Source organism: Pseudonaja textilis, chromosome 1 (assembly GCF_049901715.1).
Source record: "Pseudonaja textilis isolate UNSWEBS1 chromosome 1, rPseTex1.2, whole genome shotgun sequence".
In the NCBI taxonomy this organism is placed as follows: domain Eukaryota; kingdom Metazoa; phylum Chordata; class Lepidosauria; order Squamata; family Elapidae; genus Pseudonaja; species Pseudonaja textilis.
In genome coordinates this window covers 34,207,988-34,230,855 of record NC_141990.1, presented here as the reverse complement: position 1 = coordinate 34,230,855, position 22,868 = coordinate 34,207,988, and positions in this window count along the sequence as shown.

Here is a 22,868-nt window from a genome sequence, read left to right as displayed (position 1 = left end):
AGTGATGGCGCTCCCACAACTTCCGAGGGCAAGCTGTTCCATTGGTTGATTGTTCTCACTGTCAGAAAGTTTCTCCTTATTTCCAGATTAAATCTCTCCTTGTTTTGTTTCCATCCATTATTCCTTGTCTGGCCTACAGGAGCTTTAGAAAATAGATTGACCCCTTCCTCGCTGTGGCAGCCCCTCAAATATTGGAAGATTGCTATCATGTCTCTCCTGGTCTTTCTCTTTACTAGAATAGCCAAGCCCAGTTCCTGTTACATTTCTTCATATGTTTTAGTCTCCATTCCCCTAATCATTCTGGTTGCTCTTCTCTGTACTTTTTCTAGAGTCTCAACATCTTTTTTATAATGTGGTGAACAAAACTGGATGCAGTACTCTAGGTGTGGTCTTACTAAGGCTTTATAAAGTGGCATTAGTACCTCCTTTGATCTTGATTGCATCCCTCTGTTAACACAATTTCAGATTGCATTAGCTTTTTTTGTTGCTGATGCACACTGCTGGCTCATATTTAGCTGATTGTCCACTAAGGCTCCAAGATCTCTCTCACAGTTACTGCTATTGAGCTTGGTTTCACCCAGTCTATATGTGCACTAGACCTAGAAACATAGAGAATTACAGAATTATATAGAATTGTATTCTATAAACCACACAATTACAGAAAATGTAGGGCTATTGATGTCTCATCAGTTGCTCTGACATCTGTAGTTTTGAAAACCTTTAAAAGGTTAGTCACAAATCCACTTGCAATTTGCCTACCCTGCAAATAGAGAAGCAGATGATGCTGTTAATGAGGCACAGCATCTTGAATCCCCAATAACAGGTGCAAGGGTCCTTTTTGCAAACTTCAGCTCAACATTCAATACCATCATTCCAGAAATTCTTCACTCTAAAAAGAGTCAGATAGCTATGTTTGACCACACTTGTAAATAGATTATAAGCTTTCTGACAGATAGAAAGCAGCAGGTGAAGCTAGGTAAAATTTCACTGAATACCCATTCAATTAGCATAGGTGTCACCCAGAACTGTGTGCTGTCTCCATTATTCTTTTTTCAATATATATAAATGAGTGGATCTTAAAGTTAAAGTGGGAGTGAAATTTGATCACCTCGGCACACCTTGGGAGAGGTGGTAGGGATGATTTGAATCAGTAAAAAGAACACCCCTGGTTGCTCCTGGTTGCTACTACTATTATACCAAGTCATGCCCACAGCCACACCCATAGAGCCAGTAGGGGAAAATTTTGAATTTCACCCCTGAGTTAAAATACTGAAGTTTGCAGATTGGTCTCATTCGACATGGTGATGAGCCTGCATATGGATAGGAGGTTGAACAACTGACCCTGTGGAACAATTCAGAGCTGAATACACTTAAACTGGAGAAATGGACATGGATTTTAGGAGGAACCATTCATATTCAACCATCTCTTACAATATCAGAAAACAATATCAGACAATATAGTATCAACAGTAGTGACCTTCAAGTTTCTGGGCTCTATAATCTCACAGGATTTGAAATGGACACCTAACAATAGAATCATCATTAAAATGGTACAATAAAGAATGTTCTACCTGTCTCCTCAGGAAGTTCAGAATGCCCCATTGATACAGTTCTATAGAGAAATTAGTATTAAATATGTCATGTGTATTTCTATAACTATCTGGTTTGGTACAACAACCAAATGGAATAGGCACAGATTTGAACAAATAGTTAGGACTTCAGAAAAAAATATTGCAGCTAGCTTGTCCTCCATTGAGGGCCTATATACTGTATATATAAGAAAAAGGGGTGAGAAAATATCTACAGACCCCCTCACACATCCTGGACATAAACTATTTCAACTCCTTCCCTCATGATGCCACTGTAAATTGCAAAACAGTTAGACACAGACACTTTTTCCCCTCATGCCATCATAATTGCCACAGTACAGTCTTATGTCTAAGAATATTTACTCATGTAGTATGGCCGTATTACCATTATCCTTGTCAGCTTTCCTACTACCTTCTCCTATTAGTATCTTATGATTATATTATATCACATCTGATACCTGTACAATTAGCACAGCCCACCCCCCTCCAAGGCTGTGTGCTTTCTCCACTTCTCTCTATATTCCAATCACTGCATCTCAAATGATCCATCTATTAAAATATTGAAGTTTGCTGATGACACAACAGTGATCGGTCTCATTTGAGACAACAATGAATCTGCATACAGGCAGGAGGTTATACAACTTGCCTTGTGGTGTAATTGGAACAATCTGGAACTGAACACCTCAAAACCATGGTGGTAGCCTTTAGAAGAAACCCTCTCATACTACCACCTCTTACAATACTAGTCAACACAGTATCAACAGTAGAGACCTTCAAATTTCTAGGTTTTACTATATGACCTAAAATGGACACCTAATATCAAAAACATCATAAAAAAAGCACAACAAAGACTGTTCTTTCTGCACCAACTCAGAAAGCTCAAACTGCCCAAGGAGCTGCTGATATAGTTCTACAGAGGAATTATTGAGTCAATCATCTGCACCTCTATAACTGTCTGGTTTGGTTCTGCAACCCAACAGGACAGACACAAATTCAGAGAATAATTAGGATTGCAGAAAAAACAATTAGTACCAACCTGCCTTCAATCGAGGACCTGTATACTGCATGAGTCAAAAAGAGGGTTGTGAAAATATTTACAGACCCCTCACATCCCAGACATAAACTGTTTCAACTCCTCCCCTCAAAATGACGCTATAGAGCACTGCACACCAGAACAACTAGACACAAGAGCAGTTTTTTTCCCAAAAGCCATCACTCTGCTAAACAAATAATTCCCTCAACACTCTTCAACTATTTATAAAGTCTGCACTACTATTGCTGTTAATCTTCTCATCACTCCTTATCACCCATCCTCTCTCACTTGTGACTGTATGACTGTAACTTTGCCACTTGTATCCTTACAATTCATATTGACTGTTTCCTAGTATGATTTGATTGCTTATTGTACCCTATGACTATCATTAAGTGTTGTACCTTATGATTCTTGAGGAATGTATCTTTTCTTTTATGTATACTGAGAGTATTTTCACCAAGACAAATTCTTTGTGTGTCCAACCACACTTGGCCAATAAAGAATTCAATTCAATTCAATTCAATTCAATTCAATTCTATTCTATTCTATTCTATTCTATCCTATCCTATCCTATCCTATCCTATCCTATCCTATCCTATCCTATCCTATCCTATCTCTTTGTTGTTTGTATGTACACTGAAAGCTTAAGCACTGGAGAAGGATTCCTTGTGTGTCCAATGACACTTGATAATTGACATGGCAACATCAAGGGCTAGTAGAATAGAAGACAAAAAAATTGGAGAATATCACAAAATATCAAGATCTGAAAACTGAAGTTGAAATAATATGTTATAATTGAATCACAGGAGTCCCAATGGTTATCAGCATACTGGATGCTATACCCCAAAATCTTAGATGCCACATAAAAAAATCTGTGCATTGACAAAATTTTCATCTTTTAATTACAAAAGGCCATACATAGATCATGCCAATATATCATGATATCCTAAATTCTTGGGGAAAACTCAATACATATAAATGCCAACACCAGCTAAAGTACTGGCACCTGTGATCTCACATTTGTGTGTATGTATTAATAAAACAACACTTCTAGGTTTTGAAGAGCATCCAGAATATTTAGTGGTTGCAACAAGGTGCACCAGATTGCTAGCACCTTTATGAGGATAATTGTAGCCCATTCAGATGCATATGCAGAGTTTTCTGTTGTGATCAGAAAACCTGTGTTTTCCAGCCATAGACCACCATAGAGATGATGGTAAATCCTTCTAAGACAAAATGCTGCCTAAAATGATACTACTACCATTCAGCTAAGATCCCAATGTTCTTGTTTTAAGAACCATACATTTTCCCTCTGTGAAAACATTGTAGCCTTTGTTTTTACACAAAATTAAGCCCAGTGCCTTGTTTTCATCTATGGTTTAATCAAAAGCCTGGTTAGAAAAAGAAAGTTCAAGCAAATCCAAAGAGGTTTAAAGTATCATTGGATGTCACAGCAATTTTTAAACATTAAACAGTTGCTGAATTTTTTTTTAAAAAAAGATTGGATTGCCTCTGAAAAATGTTACTTTTGAAGACAGAAATGCTGACTGGCTGATACTGTGTAGTCATGCCTGGAATTAAGTACTGCCTATGAAAGGCAGCATTTACAAGGAAGTAGTCACAGCCTGGAAGCTTAGCATAGTCAATTCTTGATATTTCAGGGGGAGGGGCAGGCGAAGGGCATGGAAAGGTAATGAACTGATGCTGATCAACTTGTTCCAGAGAGTCCAATGACTAATGCCTGAGACTTCCTAAATTGATGAATCTACCTGAACAGAGATATTAGTGCTCTTTGCCATAACAGCCATAGTTCCCACAACATGATCTCAGAATTTCAAATATGCCCAGAGGGTCAGTTCCCCCTCCCCCCCCCCCAAAAAAAACACAGGTTCTTCTTTTCAAGTCACCTAGGGCTGAGAATATGGAGTTTGTCATGGCCTTCATGAGTCTGAAGGCTTAATGGTAACATTGGACAGATTCAGAATGGAGTTTCCTGTTTTTGAATTAATATGAATGATCATACAATGGAGTGATAAATAACACCAAACTAGTCAGGGGGAAAATAAAGGCAAATGAAGCTCAGGAAAAGAAAACAAATTCTCATTACAGAAAATTATTTCATTGTTTTTCTTTATTCAGTTTGTATCTTACTTCGCTTGCTAAATACTTAAGGCAGATAATAACATTATATTTTAATAAAATTCTGAGTTAAACGGTGGTTAAAAACAAACCATGCAGATAATTTGCATGATCTGTAACTACCTAGATTTCATTTAAATACAATTGAATTGTTTTTATTAATATCTGCATAATGATGGTATAGTTCAGCTTGGAAATTTGTAGATTCTTGATTTCTAGACAGCCACCTCTCATAGATTATTTGTTTAGTTTTTCCACACATTGCAGAGAGTTGGACTAATGGTCGTTTCTGACTCTAAAGTTCCATGAGTCTATGTGTTCTATAACCTGGGAAATAGCCCTGTTCCTGATGACTCTGGCATTTTATTTTATTTTATTTTGCTCCTTTCAATGGAGATCCTGAAAAAGGTGAAAACTTTTATACTTATGGTGCAGATTTTGTAATGCATCAGAAGCTTAAGCAAAAGACCATGATGTTGAACAAATAAAGAGATCAAATAGAAAATATGCATATGTGTTGGAAAGGGGAAGCCTGACACATCTAAAAGAATTACTATGATGAGGAAATTCCTGGATCAAAGACTCCCAGTTTCAAGTCTATCCCTGGTCAGGTAGCTCATTCTTGTCCAGGCAGGATGACATGAGGAGTAATCCCTTCCCTCTCTTATTTTTACTTGCAATTAAAAAGATGATCATGATCATTTGCAATTTACACAATTTAAACCATTAGCCCAGCCTCTTTCACTAGATTGCTATCTTGACAATAAAATAGGGAAAGCCTTTGCCTGCAAATGTAACCAAGCACTTTCAGATAAAAATTAATCATTTATAATTTAATAATTTAATTGGCAGAAAGAATGAAAGCATATTTTGGATCTTGCCTAGAAAGCATATGCACAGAAATAATATTTACATCGGAGAAACTAAATAAATGAAAGCCCTAGCAAGGGATTAGGAGGCTTAAATTGTTTATATCACCATGTCTCAAGTTAAGTGTTGAAATTACTATGATTCAGAGTTAATTATTATTTTGGACATTTTATGTCCATATTTTTCAATCATTTTTCAATCAGGTTGACAAGAGTATAAGCAACACATTATGGCAGTAACTTTTCTCTACTATTGTTCCTCAACTTATCTATTCCTTACATCTTCCAAAAGGATGTAATCCCACTTTTAAAACTATTTTCAGACTCTTAAATTCTATGCAGATATTCAGCAAAGAAACTCAAGTATTACATACAGCACATCACTCTAATAATAAATCTGCAGACTTCCCCTGACTCTTCATGAAAAGGCAAGCAATTAATTTAAATTAGAAGCATGTTGCAAAATGCTTGCTCTTTAATTTTGAAGAAGCAAATAAGGAGTCCAGTTAAGTTTCTTTTCCTATTGGACTGTAACGATCAAGCTTTTCACACCAGCAACCACAGAGAATTCTTGATGAACTGATGCCATTGAGTGCAACCTCAGTTTGCAGAAATAACCCAGTAAACATTTTAGTTGTTCTCCTGGTGGCACATGTGCAGTGAATGTATACAAAAAGGCAGTATGGATATGTACATGTTTAGGAGAAATGGAAAAATAAACAATGTTCCACTAATCTGCCAGTGATCATTGTTTACGAAATTAGGAATGAATGAGCCTGAAAGGCGCCCTCTAGAAAATTTAGGGAAAGAGTTTATGTCTCTGCAGCAATAAATTACCATGCTCTTTCCAAAGGCTAATCTTGGCAGCTTCCATATTGTGGAATTAATTTTTATCCACCCTCTGGTGCAGCAACATTAAAATGTCTACACTTCCCTAAATAATGACCTCCATTGTGACTATTCTTTTTTTAATCCCTCCTGTCACATTGGGGTGCTTCGCTTTCTCTTTCCTACATAGTTTAAAATACATGTAGTGTTTTGTTTTGTTTTTTAAAAAATGGAACAGAAAAGTTAGGGAATGATACTGAATACCTCTTCTTCACTGCTCAACTTCCCCGGCTGCTTCTGCTCATGTGGTAACAAAACTCCAAAGAAATTCCCAGGTAATTTTTCTTTTGGGATGTCTGGGAATCCTGGAAAAGTGCAGATTGCTGAAGAGATTGTTGTACAATGAAAATTGTACAATATTTAGGCATTTGGTTAACAGCAAGATGCTCTTCAATCAAAAAAGATAATTATGACAAATTAATAATACAAATAAAAAAAGAATTGGAAATGTGGGGGAAATTACAGCTATCATTACTGGGGAAAATTGCGGCAATTAAAATGTCTACTCTACCAAAAATACTATATCTTTTTCAAACTGTACCAATAAGATTGGATAAAACCTTTTTTAGAGAATTAGATCGAATAATAAGTAAATTTGTTTGGGATGGGGAAAAAGCCAGGATAAAAATGAAACTATTACAGGACAAAAGAGAAAGGGGTGGCTTTGGACTCCCTGACTGGGAAATGTAATACCAGGCTGTGGCTATGGTATGGATTAAAGATTGGATCAACCTGGAAAATAGAAGAGTATTGTCAATAGAGGGTCATGACTTGCAGAGAGGGTGGCATAGTTTCCTATGGGATGGGAAATGTACACAGCATGCATATTTTCAGAGACACATGATTAGAGATACATTAATTTGGACATGGACTAAGATTAAAAAGAATCATTATACTAAAATACCAAACTGTTTGTCAACAATGGAAGCACAAATCTACCCAAACGCAATGGATCTGGGGAAAAAGAAGAATTATAAAGACCTATTAGATACACAAGGAAGATTAAAAATGAGACAAGAAATACAGCAACAAAATATAAAGATAGATTGGTGGCCATACATGCAAATTCAGGTGAGATACCAGAAGGACAAAGAACAATTTGGGTTTCTGCATGGAAAAGCATCAATTAGATAAAATTCTACAAGAAATGGAAAAGAAAATGTCAAGAATATACAGTATAACTTTCTACTAGATTTTAAAATGGAAGAGGAGGTGGTCAAAGAGATGATGGTGGTATGGGTGAAAAATGTTGGCCATAATATAGATGTGGAAAATTGGGAGAGAATGTGGGGATTAAATTACAAACAAATTACACCCACAGCATACAGGGAAAATCAATACAAAATGTTCTACAGATGGCACCTTCCCCCCGCTAGACTGGCAAAAATGTTTAACTCAGACCCACATTGTTGGAAATGTGGAAAAGAAAAAGGCACTTATTTTCATACCTGGTGGACATGCCAGGAAGTGAAAAAATATTGGAATACAATTAGACAATAGCTAGAAGAAATCACGAATCAGAAAATTGAATTTAATTCAGAAACTTTTTTATTAGGTATAATAACACAAAAATGCAATAAAACAGATAGAAATATCATGTTACACATATTAACAGCTGCAAGGATTTCATATGCACAACTCTGGAAAGAAAAAAGGGGCTCCACCAGAAGGCACGGTTATAAAAATAATAATATATTGTATAGAGATGGACAGGCTAACGATGAAAATAAAAGACAGAGAAGATTCAATTTACTATAGGGACTGGGATGCCTGATATGAGTGGTTTAGAAATAAAAAGAAAATAAAACGGCAATTAGGAAAAGAATGAGGGAATATGAAAATATGTAAATATAACATGGAGAAGATTGATATGTAAGGATAAAAGATACTGATTTATCGAAAGAATAAGATGTAATGGTAAAGGAATAAGTAAATACATATATTGAAAAATGTGAGGAGATGAAAAATATATCTTGATGTTGATAACAATGTATAAAGTTTTATTCTACCGTGTTTCTCACAAAATAAGGCTGGGCCTTTTTTTTTTTTACCTTATTTTTTTTTTTTTTTGATGGCTAAGCCGTCTTTTCGGGGGTGACTTAATTCCTCCCCTTGCATCCTCAGGAGGGCGGACAGCAATGGCTTGGATGTTGACCTTGGCATTGGTGGGGCACTTTGTATTGGGAAACCTACCACCACCATTGCTTTCCCTTCCCCCATGCTGTCGCAGCATTTAGAGCAGCATTTGGAGTGCCACTGCCATTTGGAGTGCTGCCACCATTTGGAGCACCGACATCATGTTTGGAGCTGTCACTTCTGCGTTTGGAGCTGCCGCCATGTTTGGAGTGGCGGTGGCGCTCCAAATGGTGGTGGTGCTCCAAACAGTGGCAGTGCTCCAAATGTGGAAGCGGCAGCTCCAAACACAGTGGCAGCTCCAAATGCGGACATGGCAACTCCAAACAGCTGCAGTGCTCCAAACAGCGGTGGGGTTCCAAACGCAGAAGTGGCAGCTCCAAACGTGGCAGCAGCTCCAAATGTGGAAGCGGCAGCTGCAAACAGCAGCAGTGCTCCAAACAGCGGCAGTGCTCCAAACGTGGAAGCAGCAGCTCCAAACACAGCGGCAGCTCCAAATGCAGAAGTGGCAGCTCCAAATGGCAGCAGTGCTCCAAACAGCAGTGGTGCTCCAAACATGGATGTGGCAGCTCCAAATGTGGTGGTGGCATGGCCAGAAGGGAAATCCACAGCGGTGGGCACTGAAAGTCTTGGGTTTGCCACAAAGGTGCTTGGCAGGAGTAGGGAGCTCTCTGCGCTCTGCCATGATTGCCCATTAGGAGCAGCTAGTGGCGAGGAATTGCTGCTCACGGGGCGCTCCTAACAGCAAGTCCCCCCACCCTTCCCCCCATTTTGCATGTTTTAAAATAGGCCTAAATTTGGGGGGAGGGGCTTAATTTCATTTTATGCCTAGAAAACATGCTGGGTCTTCCTATTGGGGGAGGTCGTATTGTTGGAGAAATACGGTAATATGAATGAGGTTTTTGCAAGTCCACTGTTCTCCCAGTTGCAGCATCAGGCTGCTACACTCTATCCTTGATCCAATTCTCATTGTGCTGAAATGTTGAAAGGCATGTGGCTTGGAGAAAGATTCATTCATCATCATTAAATCCCCCTCTCTGTTCCAGAGGATTTTCTGGAGTGGAAAAATGAGCCAAAAAATATACACAAACAAAATGGAAAGGTTTTGCTTTTTTGTTGTTGTTGTTTTTTAAGCCAAGACAGCAAATCAAGCAAAGACCTAAATCAGTTGCATTTTTCAGTACTTTGTGGAAACAGTAAACAGTGGAAAGGGAGAGGATATGAGCAGAGATGCTGAAGCCACAAAAAGAAGTAGCTAGAGAAGAGTGGGGTTTTTTTTTTTCTTCCCAGAGAAAAGCCAATTTTAAAAAGCAAGGGAGGAAGCAAGTTTTCTTTAAAGGCACAGAAATGGCAGAAAGCACAACAAAGGAAAGCTAAGGGCTTCTCCTTCCTTGTAACTCCCTGAAGGTGTTTACATTTGGTTGACAGATGAGCTTTAGGCAAATCTCAACATTTCTGCAGATCACCAGAGAATGTTTAAAAGAAGGAGGGATTCCAAGGCAGTTTTTTTTTATAAAAGTATCCCAGGTGATGCACGTGAATAGACTTTTGCTAAAGCTTAGCTCAATAACAGGAGGGGGAAAGAAAATCGATGTATTTTGTTGAGGGGGTGGCACCGTTGATGTCTATTTCATTGGGGAACTTAAGCAATGCAGGCTGACTACCTAAAAAGAAGAGAAATCTTGTAATCAATTGACAAATAAAAATAAAATAAAAAAATAAATAAAGGGAGCTCAAAGGGAAATAAAATTTGGAAAGAAAATAAATGCTTGAAGAAATGAACAGTAAAATGAAAGGAAGACATCAATAAATAAAAAAGCTACAAAGTTCACACAGGTTGTGGCAGAAGCCATGGCCCTGGAAAAGACAGTAGGGACAAATGCTTTCCTCCCAGGGGAAGAAAATTAATTTAAATGTTAAATAAAACAGAAGAAAACAAAAAAATGAAAATAAAATGAAAAATATAACTCATTTTGACAGAGAATGAGAATATTTCATCCAATAGAACAGGGGTGTCAAACTGGATTTCTTTGAGGGCCAGATCAGCATTGTAGTTCTTCTCTGCGGGCTGGTCGGGGGGGAGGAGACTGGACATATACCTCCTGTAGCACCCTGCTGGCCAAAATAGAGCACGGGGGGGCTTGCATGCCCCTTTGCTATTATCAAGCTGGCCCCGCAGGCCAGATTTAAGTACCCCTTGGGCTGGATTTGGCCCGTGGGCTTTGAGTTTTACACCCCTGCAATAGAACATTTGATTAGAACATTCAGGTATGTAGGAAGGAGCTGATAAAAGAGGATACTTACTGTTTCAAGAACTCTTCATTGGAGAGCAGAGCTGGCATTGCAACGATACGACATGTGATCTTGGAGGTCTGAGATCGCTGCTGATATCTTTGCTTCTAGATGGTCCAAACGGATCTAAACCATCCCAAAGAGATGGTGAATGTAAAGAGTGCACCCTGTCGATCCCAGGGATACTGCAAAGTCCCTGGTAGATCCAGGAGAAGCTCTTTTTGCCAGCGGCAAAGAGGCAGCCATTAAAGCTGCTGAAGTTGGGACAGTTCTGATATGGAAGAGAATAGAAAGAGAAAGTGTGCCAGTTTGGTGAGAATTTTTTCTTTACTTTAAGATTTGAAAGGACACTCTAAGGAAAAGAAAGAATCTGTAAAATCTTAGACAGAGGTGATTAAGCGGTGATTCTAAATAGGAAGCCAAATTAATTTTTTTTCCTTTGCTGGACTTTTTATATATGATCTTTTATTTTGAAACTGGATTGGGGTTTTTTTTCTACTTACTTTTTCTCTTTTCTCTTTTCTCCTTTTTGACTTTATAATATTTTAGGCTAGAGACTCCCTTTTAATCTTTTTTAAAAAATATCTTTTTTCCTTTTTAATTAATTTTTATTATATCTTGTTTGGAAAAGGAGGGGGAAAGTGAAAGCAGAGGAAACTGTAACACTGCCAACTAGAGGCTTGGAAATATTGTATCTCTTTTTCTTTCTCTTGACCAGTCAAAGCTGAGAAAGAATTGAGACTTCTTTTCAAGGACTTTGAGCCTGTTTGATAAGATAGAGGAAAGAGCATGGGTGAGTATTATTGCAGGTGCTCTTCTGGGTTCCTATCAGTAGCTGGAGTCTGGTGTTGAAGTTTACAGAAAAAAAGATGATAAGACTCTGGAGAAGAGAGTTATAAAACTTAACAAAAGCCTTGGATAACTAAATAAAGTGCAGTGTGCTCTTTTTACTTTTTTAAAGCTGGGTTATTTCTTACTTTTACAAAAACCCTCCTTATTAGCTTATTTTTTGTAATAGCTATTTGGATCATTGGCCTTTTGGAACTTGCCTTTGTCTTTTTTTTTTTTTTTTTTTGCTTTTGGAGTTTAATTTATACTTCTGTATTCCATTTTAAAGGACAAGTACCAGGATCAATAATCTCTCTCTTTTTTTTTAAAGGGAGTAGTCTGTTTTGTTTTTTCCTTTCCCCCCTCTTGTATTTTTTATTTTTTATTTATTTTTCACATTGTTTTTTTGTGGCTACTTTTTATTGTATACCTTTTCATACTTGAAACTTTTTAATTGGATTAAGGTGTTGAAGAACCTGAAGAATTTCTTTTTTTCTTAGTTTTTATGGGGTTTTTTCTTCCTTTTTTGAGTTTTTACTGCTATTTAATCAATCAATTGGATTAAGCTATACAATAACCTGAAGAAACTTTTCTTTTTATCTTGCTTCTTTTTTTCTACTATTTTTACTTGGAATTACAATTGGTTACTACACAAGTGGATTAAGGTCTAGAAGAACCTGAAGATTTTAATTTTTCTGAAATGAGCAGGAAACTAACAGCGGCTGATTCCTCAGTTCCTACTTCTTCCTCTTCACCATCTGGAGGACAACGCTCAATACAGACAATGTTACAACAAGAAAAAGAACAAGAAAAGGTGATACTGTGGATGATAATGAAAGGAATTCGAAATATACAAGCAAGAACAGAGAATATTGAAAAGAGAACAGAAAAAACTGATGAAAAGGTGGAGAATATTGAACAAATGATGATGAAATATGATGAGAGATTCCAAAAAATTGAAGAAGAAAATAAACAAAGAGAAAAGAAGATTGGAGATATTGACGGCAGATTAACTGTGGTTGAACAAGATAAAAGTGGGATGCTGAGCTGGGAGATGGACAGATCAGAATTTTATCTCAGATTTCAAAACATAGAGGAAGAAAAAGGACAAAACTTAGCTGAGATAATGATAGAAATTCTGGCTGAAGCTCTGGAAATAACCAAAGAGAAGATGGTGGATAGAATAGACAAGGTCTTTTGAGGCTTCACAAGATATGCAATGAGAAACAGTCTACCAAGAGAAGTTCACATCAGATTTACAAAGAAAGCCATTAAAATGCAAATATTGAAATATAAAGACAAGGAGATTGTGGTCCTGAAACAAGTACCCAGAAGAGTGAGAGAGATGAGACGAGAATACCGATTCCTGACTAAAATTCTACTTTAAAAAGATGGTTGATTCCAGAAGGTTTAATATTCACATGGCAGGAACAGAGACACAGAATTGATTCAATTGAGAGAGCTGAATTATTTTATACAGAATACTTTGGAGGGAAAGAGGAGACAGAAAAAGAAATGTCACTAATTGAATTCCAAGAGGACTGGCAAATAGCGACTGAAAAAGAAGAAGGTGCAGTAGGTAGAAAAGTGAAAGCTAAGGAACAACGTGAACTAAGATCTACGAGAGCTGCTAAATCTACCTATAAAGTATAACCATGGAAGAGAAAAAACTGATTACAATTAACATAAATGGACTTAACTCAGCTGTTAAAAGAAAGAAAACTTTTCATAAATTAGAGAAATAAAAAAATATTTTCTTCTTTGACACAATGTAAGAAAAGAGGAGTGGGTTTATATATTAAAGATATTATACCAGCGAAATTGATCCATACGGATGATGATGGAAGAATACTAATGGTGGAAATAAAGGATAATAATATGAAAACACTCCTGATTGCAATCTATGCCCTGAATGACAATCAAGAAGAATTTTATAGAAAATTACATATGAAAATAATTGCACTGGACTATGCTAATATTGTTATAATGGGAGATTTTAATGGAATTGTAGACAATAAATTGGACTATATAACTCAGAAAACAACAAAGCAAAGCAGAAAGACTCCCTAAATCCTTTTTTAAAATGATAGATGAAATAAATTTAAAAGATGCATGGAGAGAAAGAAATGCTAAGACTAAATAATATACCTTCTATTCAAAGAAATATTTTATCGTGGTCCAGAATAGATATGATATGGATGTCAACAGAATTATTTGCTAATATTCAAGAAATAAATATTGAAACAAGTACTTGGGCAGATCATAATCCAATGACAATTAAATGGAGAGGACAAAGAAGAAGATCTAAATGGACCTTAAACAACACTATACTAAAAAAAAAAGACTTCATACAGGGAATGGTGAAAGAACTGGCTTTCTTCTTTAAAGAAAATAAAAAAGAAGACACATCAAAGCAGAATGTTTGGGATACAATGAAGGCATATGCCAGAGGCTTGATAAGAGACTATACAAGGAAAAGAAACATCACAAAAAGACTAGCCTCTAAGACATTAGAGGATGAGTATAAAGGACTTGAAAAAGAGTTACAGAAAATGCCACAGAAAAAGGACATTAAGTTAAAAATGTATATAATTAAATATAAAATGGGATTAATGGAAAAAGAAGAATTAGCACAGAAAATCAGAGGTGTGAAACAGAACTGTTTTGAAGAAGCAAATAAACCAGGTAGATGGTTAGCATATAAACTGAGAAAGGAGAGAGAATCAAGGAAAATACTGCAATTAATGGATGATGAAGGCCAAGCTTGTTATGAAAATAAAGAGAAGAGGAAAATCATGTGAGATTATTATGGGAAATTATACACACAAGAGAATATCAATGGTGAAAAAGTCAAGCAGTATTTACAGAATGCTAATCTACCCCAGATACCTAAAGAGACTGACATAATGTTAGAAAGCAATATAACAATGATGGAGTTAACTGAAGCATTTAAGAAGCAATGGGTGTTTATGCATTATGCTAAGACACAAGAAGCAAAAATAACCAAAATTAACACTAACCATGTTTAACATGTTGAACAAATGTAGCAATAAGACCTTGGCATTAAGATTAAGTGTGTTATGCAAATACTGCCAATTTGTTTGGATCCATGCTAATAGGTGGCTATGAAACAGCTGCCAATGTTTTAGCAGTATTCAAACTACCTTCTTATTTTGCTAATGAGCACAGCTTTTTTATTTTAGAAAGTTTATTCTGCAAAAAATCAGATAGAAATTCAGTCCACAGAAAGATCAATGACTGTGTGATTAAAGTCCCCACCTTTTTAAGAAATGTGTGCTGCACACATGATGCATATACAAAAGGGCAGGCTTTTGACTGTGAGATCATCGCTCCAACTTTTTTTTTAAGTTCTAAACCTGTGGATTTTTCTGCTGGCTATGATTCTGGCTTTCAGATTTCACTATTGTTCAATCTTTGAAGGAGGTTTTGAATGAATAAGAGAAGGGAAGTTTCTTTGAAAAGCAGCAACAAAGATGGAAATCACCATAGTACATATAATAATCTAGTCATAGGAACTAAGTTTTAAATAAATTCAACTACTTTAAAAATACTTTAATTTATGAAAGTAAATATCCTGCATTTAAATAATGAAATCATTATAGTACCTTTATCTGAACCAAGGAATATGGTGCTCATATCATAAAGTGTAATTAGTCTAGTAGGTGTGTTTTACGAATCAGGTAAAGAATATGCCAATTTCATGAATTAGAAGCACACTTACTTAATTCATACAATTTCATGGTTGAAGAAATTTTATGAATAGCACAGGGACTGTCTGTGATGTGGCAAATGCCAGAACTAGTTTTGATAGATGAGTCTGCAACTTGTCCTGTACTGTCTTGCCAAAATCCCATTTAAAAGTTTCTACAGGCTAATTTATCACTGTAGAGAATGGGGCTGCTGCCTTGACAAAAATAACATGAATAGGTTTAGGTTATCTTGGTGTGTGTGTGTGTGTGTTTGTGGCCTGTGTATATGTGTATGCATATACACACAGAGAGAGAGAGAGCACATGGAATGGCAATGTTATTGTAGTGTTTCAGCACTGCATACATTGATACTACTTTCTCCTTAGAATATAGTCTTAAAGTACTAAAAATAAATATTTGATTTAATGCAGTATTGTACACAGACTTGGATGGGAGAAATCTGCTTTTAAACTATGTAGAAAATCAAGGTTCATTTAATAACTTTGGGCAAGTTAATAACATTTTGGGATGGCAAGGTGACAAACGTAATCTGACATACATACTATATATAAATGGACATTTGTTTGAAAACATTGTGGAATAGAAACTTCACACAGCCCTGATCTCCAGAATTAATTTGCAACCCATTTTTCTTTCCATACAATATATAACAACAGCAGGAAAAATACAAAGAATGAAGCATAAATATAAAAGCAATACAATTAAACTAGATTCACAATGAAATTCAATATCACTAAAACCAGAACAGTGGAAGAGAAGACTTTTTGTCATTTTTTAAAATATATACTAGAAAAGCAGGGGCGGTTAAATATATCTCTTAAGAGTGTACTTCACAACCTCAAACTATACAAAAGGCCTCCACCCTTGGGCCAGGTGGACAGATTTCTATTAGTGGGGACATCTTACATTGCAAAGGAAAATGCTAGGGACCAATACAATCTTTATTTCCAATAATATTAATGGATTTCACATACACCCCATATCTCATTTTAAGAAAGAAAAATAATAGGAATTTTAGTTCAAGAATTTATTTGAAAGCCTGCCCACCAGCCTAGGACATCCAATTATTTCTACAGGCAACAACACTGGACTCAAGGCTATTAAAAAACATTTAAATAAATTGTTAAAACCAACACTTGGTCTGTAAAGAAATTAGTTCTGCTATGAACAGAAGAAAAATAGAAAAAGAAAAAAAGTATCCCTAATATTAATATAAAACCCAATATTCATCACTGAGCTACCTCAAATGAATAACTAAGTAAAACCCATGAATCCTTTCTGTTGGACTGATAACCAATTCTTGTAGAAAAAATATCTGATTTAAATGAATACCCTTGATCATTTCCAACACCTCAGCATTATTTGAAATATGAAACAATCAGAACAAAATGATATCAAAAGGACTTGTGTTCATTTAAATATATGAGAATAGCTTTGCTCAAAGACAAAGAGAGATTTCCTTTACAGAAATAGTCTGCACTTTGCTAAACAGACTGATTCACAGAGGATATTAAACATAACAACATATACAATGACTTTTTTCCCTTCAATTCCAAATGGAGCACTTCTGTTCATGTTTTCTATCAACTATTCACCATATTTTCCAGGATAGGCTTTTTTTTTCTGGAAAGAACTAAAAAGGGCATAAGAGCTCAGTTTAGTATATAGCAGATCCCCACCTAATTTGGTTATGAAAGCCCTTAATTTGTACTGAATTATATTTCTTCCTTGGTTCTTCATTTTAAACAAAATTATACTTCTTCAATCATCCATCTTTCCCTAAGTACAACATTATTTCCCTCTTGTTTCCTTATAGCTATGCTTTGACTGGTACAAGCTGTCAGTTCACTATTAAACACAGCAGTAGCTGAGTGAAAGACATACTTTTGGGTTATAGTTCTGGATATTTAGCTGTGATTTTAACCACATACATTTATTTGGTGTATCATTCTGTGAAATAGAAAAAGGAAATGAGACTAGACTAAAACATACTTTAGAGTAACATTATGGAGGTGTGTGTGTATTAGATGTGTTTTTAATGAACGGACAAAAGTAATACTTAGTTCATAAAGTAATGGGCTTTGACAAGGAATAAACTTGCCAGAAAGCAAAGACCAAAAATAATAACAAAAGACCTAACAAATAAATAACAATTTAGCATTCAAAAGTAGAAAAGAATCCTAAGCAACAGTAGATATAACATACAATATGCATATTTAATGGACATTGGAAGATAGATGATCGATCGATTGATCGATCGATAGACAGACAGACAGACAGACATATACATACTGTACACACACACACACACACACACACACACACACACACACATATATATTTGGTATTCAGCTTTGTTCGGGTATTTTCCCACTCATTATCGTTGTGCTTTTAAAGTTATACCGACGTTTTGGCAGAATCTCATCTGCCATCATCAGGCTTCTGTATAGTGTTCATCATTATATATATATATATATGTGTGTGTGTGTGTGTGTGTGTGTGTGTGTGTGTGTTTTCTTAAGTTTTCACGGGTACTTACATGTATGGCATTCAGCTTTGAGATTCTGCCAAAACGTTGCTACAACTTTAAAAGCACAACTACAATGACGTGGGAAAATACCCAAACAAAGCTGAATGTGTGTGTGTGTGTGTGTGTGTGTGTGTGTGTTTTCTTAAGTTTTCTCAGGTAATTACATGTATTCAGATGACACATTCGTGATTTGGCCCCATGGAAAAGAAAACCTAAACAATTTCCTAACACACCTAAACAGCACACACCCCAAAATCAAGTTCACCATGGAAATGGAAACAAACAAACAACTACCATTCCTAGATGTACTAATCTATAAAAAAACAGATGGCACACTAGGACACACCGTATACCAGAAGAAAACACACACCAACTGCTACCTCAACACCCAATCCCACCACCACCCAGCACAGATAAACTCCGTGGCCAAAACACTAATTGCTAGAACACCTGGCAGACAAGACACACATAAAGACTGAACTATGCAACCTGACTAAAGTACTGACAGCCAATGGCTTCCACAAAAGCAAAATCACTGGCTTGATCCACAAAAACACACTGAGACATAATGAAGACCTAGAAGATGAACAGACCTATGGAACAGCTGTCCTGCCCGACATAAGAGGTACTACAGACAAAATCAGTAAGATACTACAGAGACATCACATCAAGACTGCCTTCAAAACAGACAGAAAAATAACAGCCATCCTTAGAAACCCCAAAGATAAAATTGACCTGGAAAACCAAGGCATATACGAAGTCCCTTGTGCATTCATATCCGGCCACATACATTGGACAGACCAATAGAAGAATAAGTACCCGCCTGGATGAACACAACAATGCAGTAAAAAAGCTGGAACACACTTCCTCACTAGTCCAACACATGAAAGCTACAGGTCATGGCACCAACTTCAATGGCACCAAAACCCTAGCCACTATAGAAAACCCCAGGCACAGAATTATCAGAGAAGCCATAGAGATTGAAAAAAGACCTGAAAGCATGAGTAGAAGAGATGATTCCATCAGATTGTCAATCATTTGGAAGCCTGCACTCACAAACAAACAAAAATCTCCACACCACAAGCCAGGCAAACACCTGGGCACAAAAAGATCCCCCCTGATACCTCCAGCTCAAACCTAGCTTCCTAACAAATGATAGCTGTCCATTTACTCAGAGCCAAGCTGCACTAAAAGCCTCCAATACAGGAACACAATGTTGCCAGCCAATCAAGACACAAAAAAAGCCACAAAACAGACAGAAGATATTAGAAACACCAATCAAGCAGAACACAGCAAACTCCAAGACCAATAAACACAGACCAAGATTCCCAACCAATCAGGATGAAGGAAAAACCATTCTGGCACAGCAACAGGCTAGCTCCAAATTTAAACTGAAAGAACTGTAAAAGTCTGACTCACAGACGAACACAATACAGAAGCCTGATGATGGCAGATGAGATTCTGCCGAAACGTTGCTACAACTTTAAAAGCACAACTAAAATGACGTGGGAAAATACCCAAGCACAGCTGTATACCATACATGTAAGTACCCACAAAAACTTAAGAAAACAAATATATATATATATTTTCTGAGGTTTTCGAGGGTATTTGTATGTGGATCTTTGGCTATTCAAGTTTTCTCCCGCATAAAATTGGAAGTATCTAGGCGACGTTTCGATGAAGTCTCATTCATCATCTTCAGGCTTGTGTCTTCAGCTTTGTGCTTCTCAGAATAATGTGAGCTTGCTTTTAACTACTAGTGGGGTGTGACTTGATTGGGTGGGGGCTTGGCTGTGTTCTGATTGGGTGTGGGTGTGTTCTGTTGAGGTTGGGGCTTGGTTGGGGTGTTCTCATTGGTTGGTGGTTTGGCTATGTTCTGATTGGGTGGGGGGTTGGCTGTGTTCTGATTGGCTGGGGGTGTGTTCTGTTGAGGTTGGGGCTTGGTTGTCCTCAGGTTAGTCTTAGTTGCCGAGGGATTTGAGCTGGTGAGCTGTGATCCTGTTGTTTGGCTTCACGTTCGTGGTCATACCACATCTTCATGGTGGGTATCCGTTCGCTTCATGTATGGGTCAGATGCAGCTGCGTTCAGCTTCTGGTCCGTGGTCATGTCTCATAATCTGTGTGGATGTGAGTCTGCTTTCTACGTGGAAGTGTGGTGGTGGCATCTTGTGTGGCCCTCGTGGGTGTGGGTCTGATGTCCTTCTTTATGTTAGGTACTCGTTTGATAATGAGGGTGGGTTTCCAGATGGCTGGTAGGCAGGAGGTATCATCTCATTTATTCATGCTGTGTGGGTGTTTTTCTATCTCTATGGCTTCTCTGATTATTCTGTTGTTGAAGTGTTCAGTTTTGGTGATAGTTTTGGTATTTTTAAAGTCAATCTCATGTTCTGTGCTTTTGAGGTGTTGGACCAGGGAAGAGGTTGGTTCTTCTTTTTTGAGTTCTTATGTTCTTCAATGTGTGCACTTATTCTTCTGTTGGTTTGTCTGATGTATGTGGTGGGACAGGCGGTGCACAGGATTTCGTATACACCTTGGTTTTCTAACTCGATTTTGTCTTTAGAGTTTCTTAGGATGGTGGATATTTCTTAGAATGGCGGATATACATTAGGATGATGGATGGTGGATATCAGAGCTGCCGATCACACACTGCTTGCACTGGCATGGAGCCAAAAGCACCAGCCTGAGAATGGCGAGTGGGACCTCACCAAAATGTCACCAAGATACTCTTAATCTTACATGGGAAAAGACCCGAACACACCTAGACCTACATACCTGTACCCGTGAAAATCTACGAATATATATATATATATGGTATTCAGCTTTGTTCGGGTATTTTCCATGTCATTATAGTTGTGCTTTTAAAGTTGTAGCAACGTTTCAGCAGAATCTCATCTGCCAACATCAGGCTTCTGTATTGTGTTCATCTGTATTGTGTTCGTCAGACGATGCAGAAGCTGAAAAACTTAAGAAATATATATATATATATATATATATATATATATATATATATATATATATATATATATATATAATATATATATATATAATGTAATATAATATAATGTTATGTCCCACCTTCCAAAAATAAACAGATAAGGCTGAAAGCAGCAGTCCTCGCAAATAAAGGCAGCAACCAGGAATCTTCACTGATAACAGCCGCAGCCAGCCTCCACAAGATAGTCCAAGTTAACAGTCCCAATAAATCCAAGTCCCAACAAGATATTTCAGGTTTAAATCCTCCAAGCCAAAGTCTTCGGTTCTCTTTGCAAACAATTTGTTCCCGACAAGAGTGCAGAGTCATCCCTCTTCCTTTTATAGAGCAGCAGCTAATTAGTCTAATTACTGATCTGCCCTCCTCCTGTGCTCCCGTTGGTTTCTTCTCGTCAGGAGACGCCTGTTTCTGACATCCACCCAGCGATTATCTAAATTATTACTTTCACCTGAAGACTTCCCGGCTGATAACCTGATTGAGAAGCCGAGGAGGTTGAAGGTTCAGGCCGGTCCTGCAAATCAAATGTCCTCCCTTGTAACATTCTCATTCAAAACTGCAAGCAAAACTGTTAGGATTCCCTTTTGAAATTCAAACAGTCATTTCACGATCAAATCAAACTACAGGGAGTAACGTTCTCATTCAAAACTGCAAGCAAAACTGTTAAGATTCCCTTTTGAAATTCAACAGTCATTTCACAATCAAATCAAACTAAAGGGAGTAACGTTCCCTGGTTCTGACGTCAATCCACGATCTAACAGTCATCAGATTCAAAGTTCCTAACAGGATTGGACCTTCCAATCACAACAATATAATATAATATATAATATATAATATATATATATATATATAGATAGATAGAGAGAGAGAGAGAGAGAGAGAGAGAGAGAGAGAGAGAGAGAGAGAGAGAGAATATTTTCTTACATGCAGAAAATTTTCACTTTTTGATAATTTTCTTTTTAAACTGACATGACAATGTAGGACAACAATTGAACATATGTGCTTTGTCTTTTGCTGAAAATGATTTTCAGTCTGAAACAAGCAAATGTAAGGTGTGTTTTTTGAGTGAATGTGTGAAAGAACACAGAAGAAATGAAATGTTTTATGGAGCCGTGGTTCTTAAACTGTTTGGCTCAATTACTCCTTTTACCAGTCTTGAATTTTATTATCACCACCCCTCCCCCCCAACCCCCCATCTTAGCAGTGACAATCCCTCATTCAACTAATTCAATTGACAAACAAGCAATTACAAAATGCTCCATTACCCCAAAGATATCTCTAAACGACTCCCTAAGGAATTTAAGAATCACTGGTCTAAAATACTCTTTCATCATGTTCTACCCTTTTCAGAAGTTATTCCTTGCATATTCTAAGAATATTTAAGAAGTAGTTCATTCTGACAGAAAAATTACATAACTCCCATATAAGCACAAATTGTGGAAGTACTTTCAGTTCACATACATTTTAATGCTATATGTATTTACGATTACCTGGAGACAATTTTGTTTGCAGTTTGTTCTGAAAAAAATGAGGCAATTGTGGGGAAATGAGGATATTACCAGAGGAAAAGTACTGACTATTTATGTTGCTTGTGCAGTGTCATGGGCAACTGAATTAACTGATGGGTACTTTGGTGGGAAAGTTGCAGCAATTTTCATTTAATGCCTAGGAACCCCCACTTTGTTAATGGAATATCAGACAACCCAGCAAAAATGTATCACTGCCAGATCAAAAAAATTGCAATAAATAAAGCATTTATGGCGGCTTTTAGCATCTCCACCAGGTTGTGTTTTTATTTCTTTTCCACACTTTCATTTTCCCTTCATTTGTGTCCAACAAATGGAAAG